Here is a 10,541-nt window from a genome sequence, read left to right as displayed (position 1 = left end):
CACATATGAATGATATTGTATGGTATTTTTCTCTTTCTAGCTTACTTCACACATTATGCTGTACACCAGAAACTGACACATTGTAAACTGACTACACTTCAATTAAAAAAAAACCATTAAATTGAGCAAAACAATTATGACTACAAAGTTGCACAACAGAATATGTGTGCCACATATCTTGACTTACCATATTATCCTTGTATAATGCCTATGATTTTTTCATAGAATATATATAGAAATATATATATATATATAATCTTTTAGCATTCTATATGATGTTGCTTAATATAGAGATAGTGAGAAATAATGTGATGCAAAACTCCAGGATGACACGTACTGCCTTCTAAGAGTTTCTGGTATGGCTCCATGTGGCTTGTTCACAGTTCTTCCTACTCTGGGCAACCTTACAAATACTGTAGTAATTAGAGAGGATGAGTGATGTTATTGATTTGAGACTGGAGGAAGGAAAGAAGTAAACGTGTCTCCAAAAGATTTGAAAGGTGATGCTTAACATAGTTTAGGTATTTTGGTGGGAGGGGACTCTAAAGCAAAACCAAATTATTTAACACATACACATTACTATATATAAGATAGATAAACAACAAGGGCCTACTTATAGCACAGGGAACTATACTCAATTTCTTGTAATACATATAATGGAAAGGAATCTGAAAAGAAAAAATATATATGTATGTATATGTATAACTGAATCACTTTGCTGTACACCTGAAACTAACATTATAGATTAACTACACTTCAATAAAAAATAAAATTAACAAAAAAGAGAAGGAACAAATTGTTTAAGAAAAAAAACTAGTATTTAATAGACTTTTAAATTAACACCCATATCTGTTCTCTTATTTCTAATCATCAGTGCCGTTGGAGTGACACAGCTATGTTGATCCCAGTTCTACCCAGAGTTTTCCATTGCCAATATCCCCAAACTATGTTAGCCCATTGTAATTCTACATCCCACTGTCTTCAGGGTATAAGAAAAACACCAATGTGGAGAGAAAAGTGTGAGCTTAGAATAAATCGAATCTCAAATGATGAGATTTGCTATAGTCCTGAAACCAAAAACCTGATGAAGGCAGTATTAAGGAAAATTACAGGCCAGTCTCATTCCATGAATAGAGATGCAAAAATCCTGAAAAAGAAAAAACTTGGCAAGTTGTATTTATCCCAAGAATGCAAGGTCATTTCACATTCAAAAGCCAATTAATAATAATGTAATATAAAATAATAATTTATTATTGTTAGCATCAGATTAGGGCAGAAGAATCACATGATCTTCAGCGTATCGGATAAATCCAACATCTGTTTGTAAGAAGACAATGAAACACAGCATCCTTGCAAATGTAACAGATGCTGCCCACGTGCCCTTGCACTCACCCCAGCACACTCAGCCAGACTTCTACCTGCCAGTGTCTGCCTAAGAGATTTTCCTGGTTTGCGGTCCATAAGGCAGGCCAGAGGTGCCAGAGAATTAGCCCCCTGCTCCCTCCCTGGCAGCCCTCAACCAAGGACTCCCAGCTCTCCCATCTCTCCCTTTGAATAACTCTAAGGAGTGCTTTTATACTGACTCCTGGAAACAACTGGCTTTATAAAGCACCTTTCAATGGTCTCCTTCGCTTCCCTAATTCACTAAACATTTTCTTTATGGTGTTTCCGGAGATTACCTCTCAAATAAATTATTGCATTTAAATCATCTTTTTTCAGTCTCCTTCTGGGGCAAATTAACTAAGACAGCAAGGTAGGGCTGGAAGGAAACTTCTTCAACTTGATAAAACAAAAAAGAAAAGAACAACAACAGAGAAATCCTGAAAAGAAAACAGAAATGCAAACAGGAAAACAAATATCACAGCTGACATTCAGCTCAGTAGTGAAATGCTGAACTTACTCACGTAGCATCCAAAACAAGGCAGACGCACCTGCTGTTACGCCTTCAGCTCGGCACTACTCTGAAGGTCCTCGCTGAGTGCGGCAAGGCAAAAGAAAGAAGTAAATGGTATAAGAATTGTAATAAATTGAAAGGAAGAAAACCTGTCATTATTTGCAGATAACATGGTTGTGGAAAAAGGAAATGATTTGAATTGCTGAAAGGTCAATATATAAAAAAACGATTGTAAAGGCAGGGCTCAGGAGAAAAAAAAAGTCCACAGTAAGGGTGTATCCACAGAGGAAACCCAGTAGCCAATTGAAAGTGCTCCAGTTTGGCCAAGGGTGGAACCAGTTTAGCAACAATATAAATAAAGTAGCATCAGATTAGAGCAAAACTCTAAATTACTCATGAGTCCATGCTGATATACATAAACTACTGAATAGATAAATGGGGAAGAAGAGACAGTTTCAGGTGCAGAAGAATTCCAATTACCTTGTATAGGTATTTGGCCCTCAAAAATGTGGACCACGACTCCCCACTCCTTAGGCATGGGCTGGGCACAGTGACTTCCTTCTAAAAATTATAGTATGGCAAGGGGGTGTGAGAGAATATCCCTGCAGTGGTGAAACCTGACAGACACCACCTCAGCCAGATCGCCAAGGTCAACTTCCACACTATGTATTCTTTTCTTGTTTCATTGAAGTATAGTTGACTTAAAACAGTATGTTAGTTCCAGATGTACAACATAGTGATTCAATATTCTTATACATATGCACTCACACTATGTACCCTTGATAAAATGGAGCAAAAATAACCCATCACTTCTGTGGTCTTCTTCCCCAAAACCTATGACCATGAAAAAAATGTCAGACACATTCCAATAGAGGGTTACAGAAGATACCTGACCAGTTCTCTTCAAAATTGTCCAGGTCAGCAAGCCAAGGAAATTCTTAAAAACTGTCAAAGTGAATTGGAGCCTAAGGAGACATGGTAACTAAGTGTCCTGTGGAAATTCTGGAATAGACAAAGGATATTATGTAAAAACAAAGGAAATTTGAATGAAGTATGTACTTCAGTTAAATAGCAGTGTGTCAATATTGGTTCATTAATTACAACAAATGCATTAATAATACAGGAAACTGGGGCAGAATTTATGTGAACTCTCTGTCCTGTCTTCCAAATTTTTTCTTTAAATCTAAAACTCTTCTAAAAAATAAAGCTTATTTTAAAAAGGATAAAAAAATCAATTTCAATTTGATACATGCTCAAATACATTTATAAAAGGTAATTATTAAAAGATAGCTTTTATATTGGCTTGAAATAAAAAGAAAGTAAAGTCCCAAGGAATTAATCAAGCAATAAATGTACTAAATTAGTATGGAGAAAATTATATTGAAGAAAATATTTTCAAAGAAATAAATAGAAACCATACCACAGGCACAGCCTGTAAATTAATAATGAAAAGACAGTATCTTAAGTATATAAATTCTCACCAAATTGCTCTAATGATGTGATTCAACTCTCATCAAAATACCAACAGGTTTTGGGGGAATTTAACAAACTTATTTTAAAATTTATGGGGAAGATCAAAGGTACAAGAAGACATCACTTAAGAGGAACAAAGTAATTGGATTTGCCTTATCAGATACAACTATTACCATAAACTATAAAAATTACAAAATTCACAAAGATGGACAAATTGGAAAAGCAGAAGAGAGAGCTCAGAAACACACCCACACATATGGGGAAACTAGGTTTATAACACCATAGCGAATATCAACTCTAGCTGGATTAAATACATATATGCAAAAGGCAAAACTGTAAAACTTTGAGCAAAATGTTTTCATTACTTTGAATTAAGGACAATTGCCTTTGTATACACAGAAGAAAGGTAAATACTGACAAATATGAATGTATTAAAATCAAGAAGTTCTGTTCATCAGAAGTCCACATAAATAAGTGAAATCAGTGTGTAAGCTGGAAGAAGTTATTTGCAATAGGTTAAATTTATAACATTTAATGTCCATAATATATAAAAGATCTACAAACTGATAAAAAAGGCAAATGACCCAGTAGAAAAAGTGAGCAAAAATAAAAACGTCTAGATATTTCACAGAAGAGGCAATGCCAATAAAATACATGAAAGGAATGCTCAATTTTATCCATAAAGAGAGAAAATCAGATGTAAGCCACAATAAGATACCGTTTCAAACCGAACATATTAGTAAAGGGTAACAATGTCATATGTTGGTGAGGATGTAGGGGAGGCTGAATAATTGTGCAATATTATTCAGAAAAAGATGTAGTAGAAACTGCTCCATCATTTTGGGAAAACGGTATGGTATTATCTCACAGACCAAAAATATGTCAAGCTCAGGACTTTGTGACACTCTCAGATAGACTCTAGGGGGTGTGTATCACATGTTCTTGTCAGCACTCTTTGTAATAACTATCTGAGGGCCTGTTCTGCCTGTTTTTCCCAGAGCACAGAGTGAATCATTCCCGATTTCCACCCCGAACTCCTCGCAGGGTGTGTTGAAGGTCAGCGACTGCGGTGGTGAATGGCTTCATTCTTGTAGAACCAGTGGCGAGTGACAATTTTTAGTCAGCAGTTGTCTTCTTTGCTTACCCATTCATTCATTCATTCATTCATTCATTCATTCATTTTTATCATTTGTTCAAGTATTTAAGGATGAAGATCAAGTTAGTCAACTAATGATGGTCACTTCATTTTAGAAAGATAAACCATCATCTTCCCCTCAGATATAGGGTAGCTTATTCAGGTTTTCTGGAGACAATACCTCAATACACTTATCTCATCAACAACTTTAGTAGGAACATAAGGTCAGGCACTAGGAAGAGAGATCTGGATGCCTTGTCCTTTTGGTAAAACTAAAGCTTCATCTCAAGGATCACTTGGAAACAAACATGGACAAAGCAGATGCTCTGTGGTCACGCACACTTGGGCTCGTGCCCCAGCTCAGCCTGTGGCTTAAATATAATCCTGGGCAGCTGATTAAGATACCCCCAGGCTTTATTTCTTCATGTAAAATATGAGGATACTGTTTCTTTCATTGCAGGTTCGTGGTAAGAAGTGGAAACAATATACTCATTGTGCCCAGTGGAACCCCTGACGCTCAGTGGGAGCTCACAGGAATGATGGTTGGTTGTTCTTCTGCCTATATCATGATATGATTAGTAGATTCTTCAATGATATAACCATTTCATTATTCTATAGTATATAAATCTTGTATCTGTTTTAAATTATAGCCTAGAAGCACAGCAGAGTGTCATGGGGTGATTAGAAACTCAGTCCCTGGTGTCAGATGGCCCAGGTTTAAATTTTGACTTTACCAATGACTAGCTATGTGGGAAGATCCTTAAATTCTCTGTGTTTCTTCAGTCAAGTAGAAATAAATAAATAAATGAGATAATTTATATAAAATGTTGGGCACCTCTAAACATCATTCAATAAATGTTACTTAGATTATTATTAATAATATTACCATCATTAAATTATTTGGTTGCTTTTGAGAATTTCCCCTCTTAGAACAACAAAAAAAATTTTTTTTAACTTTTTTTTATAGATTTATAATCATTTTACAATGTTGCATCAAATTCCAGTATAGAGCACAATTTTTCAGTTATATATGCACATATATATATTCATTGTCACATTTTTTTCTCTGTGAGCTACCATAATATCTTGTGTATATTTCCCTGTGCTATACAGTATAATCTTGTTTATCTATTCTACAATTTTGAAATCCCGTCTATCAAAAAAAAATTTTTTTTAAAGAAAAAATATATATGGGTACAGCTCAGTGGTACAGTGACTGCTTAGCATGCACGAGGTCCTGGGTTCAATCCCTACTACCTCCATTAATAAATAAATGAATAAATCTAATTACCTCCCCCCTAAAAGAGAAATCCTCAAAAACTTTTAAAAGAAAAAAAAAAAAAGAATTTCCCTCCTATGAAACTCCAAAACCTATTTTTGGATATTGGTTTTATCCTTATTTTAATTAAAATGAATTTATGATCCTTTTTAGTTTTCAAACTTTCTCAACACCTTTGTCCAAGAAGAACTCTTAAAGCAATCATCAAAATCAGAGTTTCAGAAGCCGAACGTACAAAAACAAGCAAAAAATGTAAGGATCTTGCGTCCTATTGGAATGTGATTTTGGTTCTATCATCAGCAAATTCTTTCTCCTTTCCAGCGGTTTAATTTTCACACTAGAGTGTGGAAATGATTTTTTTTGCCTCATTTTTCCGATAGGAATTCTAAAAAGGAGTCTCTTCTTTCCCTTCATTTTGGTTGAAATAAGCTTACAGAGTGACTGTGTGTTCAGAACTTTGTGATAAAGGGTCAGATGGAGTCAGTCTGTGACGACCAAAAGCTGCTTGGTAATAAAAGTGGAAGACCCCAGGTCACCTTAAATAATCCACTTCGCAAATAACCTGTGCTGTTGATCAAATTCGTGTGAATGCAACATCACTTCCACACGAATCGGGTTCTAAGATAACCGTATTTACTTCCCAGAAACTTTTCTCTGAAGCACACAACTCTGCAATTTATTTCAAAAAGTTGTCTTTTAAACAAAAGCAAGAAACAAAAATTTCAAAACTCCCTTAAACTAATTTTAACCAGCAATTCAGGATGGTGAATTGCCGTTCAGACACCCATACCTCGAGCAGAGGAGACAGAGAGGACTCTAGTAGGTCCCGTTCTGAGTCCTGAGGAGCACAAGGGGATGTTCTGTTGCCATGACTACAGAGGCTAGCACTCAGCCTGCTTCCCTTGGGACCAAAGTTCACCATTCTCCCTTCATGCGTGGCTTTTCCTAAGAGCCTGCATGAAGACCAATGGCCTCAGTCACGACTTCTAAGCACCTGTCTATTTCCAGCCCACATTTTAACAAATAACTTTGTTTTCCTTTCACTTTTATTATTTTGTTCCTTTTTTGTTTCTTTTCAGGAGCATAGAGAGTTGAGTTTTTTTTTTTTTTTCTCCTTTTTCCACATGATTCCTTCTCCATAGATAACAAAATTGAGGTCCCTAGCTGTTGTAATTATTAGCATATTCCTGGAGAAAATTGCTACAGTCTACATTAAAGGACTCCCTGCCGAAATTTACGCAGTAGGTATCCAATTTCTCTTTAAATAAAAAGCACTCAGAACAGTGAGGGGTTTAAAACAAGAGAAAAAGTGGGGAACAAACAGAGCTTTAAGGAACAGCAGGGGGATTTGCAGTGGTCAAGAGCAGATAGTCAGGCTGAATTATTTGGATAATTAGTCTTCGTTAGCAAATTGGAGAAAACTATAATGCCCCCCTAAGATGTTATAATGTGCCCGCGGGCTAACAGTGTTAAGGATCAGGTCTGACCCTGTTCTTAAAGGGCTTGGCTCTCCATTCTGAATATTCTGTAGTGGAAAATAGATTTTGAGCCTGTGAGCTCTCTTCAAAATGTTTCCAAAGCTTATTAATATGTGCATTTAGTCGAGGTGATCCTGGTGTCACTGTGATCCTCTCAGCATAAGAGGAGAATTCTTAAGGAACCTCTCTGATGATCAGGAAACTTTGAAGATGAAAGCAAGGAAACAAAATGGAAATGGAAGACGTAATTGTGATTTCTGTCCTAAAGATGATGAAAAATATGAAAGCTAGGCTGACTCTTGTGTTCCGGAAGGCTTCTCAAGGAACTTACCTGGCCTCAATGAAAGGAACTTAAATCTAAATTTATATTTTGAAAAAGTTATATTTAAACAACCTGCAACAGTCTTGAGGAAAGCCTCTACCCTTGAGATTCACCTGGGAAAAGTCATCCTTTATTTTCTAGACCCCTAAGCATCTGTGTAAAAGTCCCTTGTGAAGGCCAGTGGGATGCAGCCCATGGACGGTTCCAGAGAGCAATTCTGAGCAGATTAGAATGTTGCTCCTGCTTCAGGAAAAATACACAGAGGACTGAGACGAAGACAATAGTAGATAAAGAAAATAAGGCTGGTTTGAAGGACCAGGGTAGTTTAAGTTTTCTGAGAAGCAAATTCATTTCTTCAGAAGAGATTTTTTAAGGTTTTTTACGTTGCGTAGCCAATTCCAGACTTGCCATGTCTCGGGCACACACATGTACACATGTCTGCATGTATACAGGAGGGACTCTGGGGAGGAAGACACGTGGACTTGTGACCATCACCTGTAGTGCCTCCACTGAGGTACCATTTAAAAGACTCACCCAATGATGATTTTTTCCTAGGGGAATATACTTGGCTTGACTCACTGTTTATTACTGAATAAAAAAATTTAATAAAATACACGCTAACTTACAGATTTTGATCCATTAGTAATGCAAATAGTTTCCAACAGTTAGGAAGGATAACTCCTATGCATGGTTGCTCGTGGGGCATCAGTCAGGCTTGCATTTAACCCCATTCTTATTCTCTCATTCCTTCAAAATGCCTGTAAAAATTCCAAACCTCAAAATGCTTTTTGAATCAGCCTTCACCTTGTTACTGGTTTCCTTGTTACTTAATAAGTCAGATAAAATCCTTGAAACAAGTCCATATTTTATTTACCATGAGAGTCATATTTTTAAGTTTTTGGAAATCCTGCTTTGACTTTAAAAAACCACTTGGCGTACTGAACCCTGTTCATAGGAAAGTGAGGACAAACTGGGTAAATTCTTGAATTTGTAAGTATTGTGGCTAAAATTACCTCTGGTGATCTTGTTGGATAGATTTCTTTTTTTCTTTTCCTTTTAAAAAATGGACACATTTGTGAATCATTTTTCTGTCTTCTTCATAAAGAGAGATGTCATGTCGCCGGCCTGCTTGCTTCTCTCACCAGCAAAACTGAAATAAAGAACATTTGGCCTCATTAAAGGAAGAGATGGAGGATTCATCTTGGTTGGAAATGCAATCCGCAAATACAAAGTTCTCTGAATCCCAGAACAAAGCCAGGGTCTAAATATATAGAAGAACCATAGCAATCAAAAGTGAATTGGAAAAAAAAGGAAGTGGGTCAATCATTTTAACTGGAAAGGCCGGGGGCTGTGCGTGTGTGCACGTGTGTGCATGCGCGCGCGTGTTTACCTAAGTTTTTTCTGGATGCCTCGAAGGACATCAGAGGCAGAATGTGTCGATCAGAAAAATGCCAAAGAGAGCAGAAAGATGACAAGCTATTCTTAGAGTCTTTTCTCAGGGCACGTCTGTTTTCATGCCTCAGAATATTAAGGAAAACGTGACAGGCATTTGAGAGAAAGGAGTCCTCGGTGTGGTTGGCGTGTGAGTTCTCTGGCTGTCAAAACCTGGCAATGTCAGGAAGGACTTTCATCTCCAACAGAAAGTCATGGAGATAGAAACTAGACCGCTTAAGTGACAATACTTTCTTCTGCGTGGAACTCACTTCATTTATGACCAAAAATCTAAACAACCATTTTTCTGCTTCCTCCTGGTAGTGACATATTACCTCATAGGAGAGCATTTTGTTGGGTCATCAATGAAGAATTTCCGTGTAGCTCTTGCCTCTGATAGCACATCAGGATGATTTATGGGACTTGGCAATAAAACCCCTCATTACTTAAGCCTCACCTCATATTTACAGCATCAGAATCATCACACTTAGGGCCTCCCTAAACTTCTCTAATTGTTTAACTTTCTTGGGCAATTCTTATGCACAGCTAGTATTACAGGATCTCTGAATTGAATGCTAAGCTATTAAATGGTCACTTGAATTTGTATTTGTTGCAGGAGTTTATTTTTTTAATTAAGATATAACTTATAAACTTGGGAAATAAATTCATCCTGTTGTTTATCAATTTGCCCCTTATCAGATACCCTCTGCCTTCTACCCTCTACCCTCAAGTAGAGAAATATGGCAGTAACATGTTTTTAAAGCAAGAAACGCCTTGTGACATAGACAGTGGTGAGCAGTTTTCCTTCACCTTTTCCTAAGATAACGGTTCTCAGGCTGGTCACCTGGGCCGGGCACTCAGCCAGTGACCTTTGAAACCCTGTGTGATCCTTCAGGCAGAGAGCTTGAGATCTTCACTGAGATGCTGTCTCCCAGGAGGGCTTGCCCATTTCTTCATCTCTAATGTCTAGAAAAGTTCCTGGCATACAAAAGGTGGCTAATTAATGCTGGTCGAATAGATGAACATGTGAATACATAAGTGATTAATTCAAATAACTACTACCTGTCCTCTGCTAATTTGAACACATTTTTATTCTGATTCTTTCACTTCATTGGACTTTCTCTTCTCCTGGTGCAGACCAAAATTATTCACTCAATAAGGGAGAGAAAGGCTAATATTTCTCTGGAAAATGAGACGTTATTACATCCTCAAACTTCTCCTTCAGTTTTCCCCACAAGCCCAAATTCACTTACCCGTTTTACCATCTCGTGGTCGTTTATCCTATGTTTCTGTTGATCCTGCACAGACATGAAGAAGAAATCTGAAACGAAATTAAGAGTTCAACTTAAAGAGGCAAAAAAAAAGCTGAGTTCCCACTGTGGTGCACCTTATAAAGTCCACACGAGGAAGGAAAATACAGGGCTCATAATTAATGACTAGAAAGCTGTCGTTATTAGGGAGACTAGAGATTCCAGACTAGAGAAAGGAAAAAGGAGATTCTGGACGTCATTAGCAATTAAAGGAGGAAA

General features: G+C 37.0%; 1 long non-coding RNA gene across 1 annotated transcript in view; it reads left to right on the top strand.

The window, feature by feature from the left end:
- The first annotated feature begins 4,968 nt into the window (after window positions 1-4,968).
- LOC116149130 (uncharacterized) overlaps window positions 4,969-10,541 on the top strand; it is a 66,764-nt gene continuing 61,191 nt past the window's right edge. Inside the window, exon 1 of the long non-coding RNA XR_004132743.2 lies at window positions 4,969-5,044. This is a non-coding gene — a long non-coding RNA (uncharacterized LOC116149130). The remainder of the gene's footprint in view (window positions 5,045-10,541) is intronic.

The sequence above is a fragment of the Camelus dromedarius genome, chromosome 22 (genome assembly GCF_036321535.1).
Source record: "Camelus dromedarius isolate mCamDro1 chromosome 22, mCamDro1.pat, whole genome shotgun sequence".
NCBI lineage: Eukaryota > Metazoa > Chordata > Mammalia > Artiodactyla > Camelidae > Camelus > Camelus dromedarius.
This window is presented reverse-complemented; position numbering and strand designations above follow the sequence as displayed.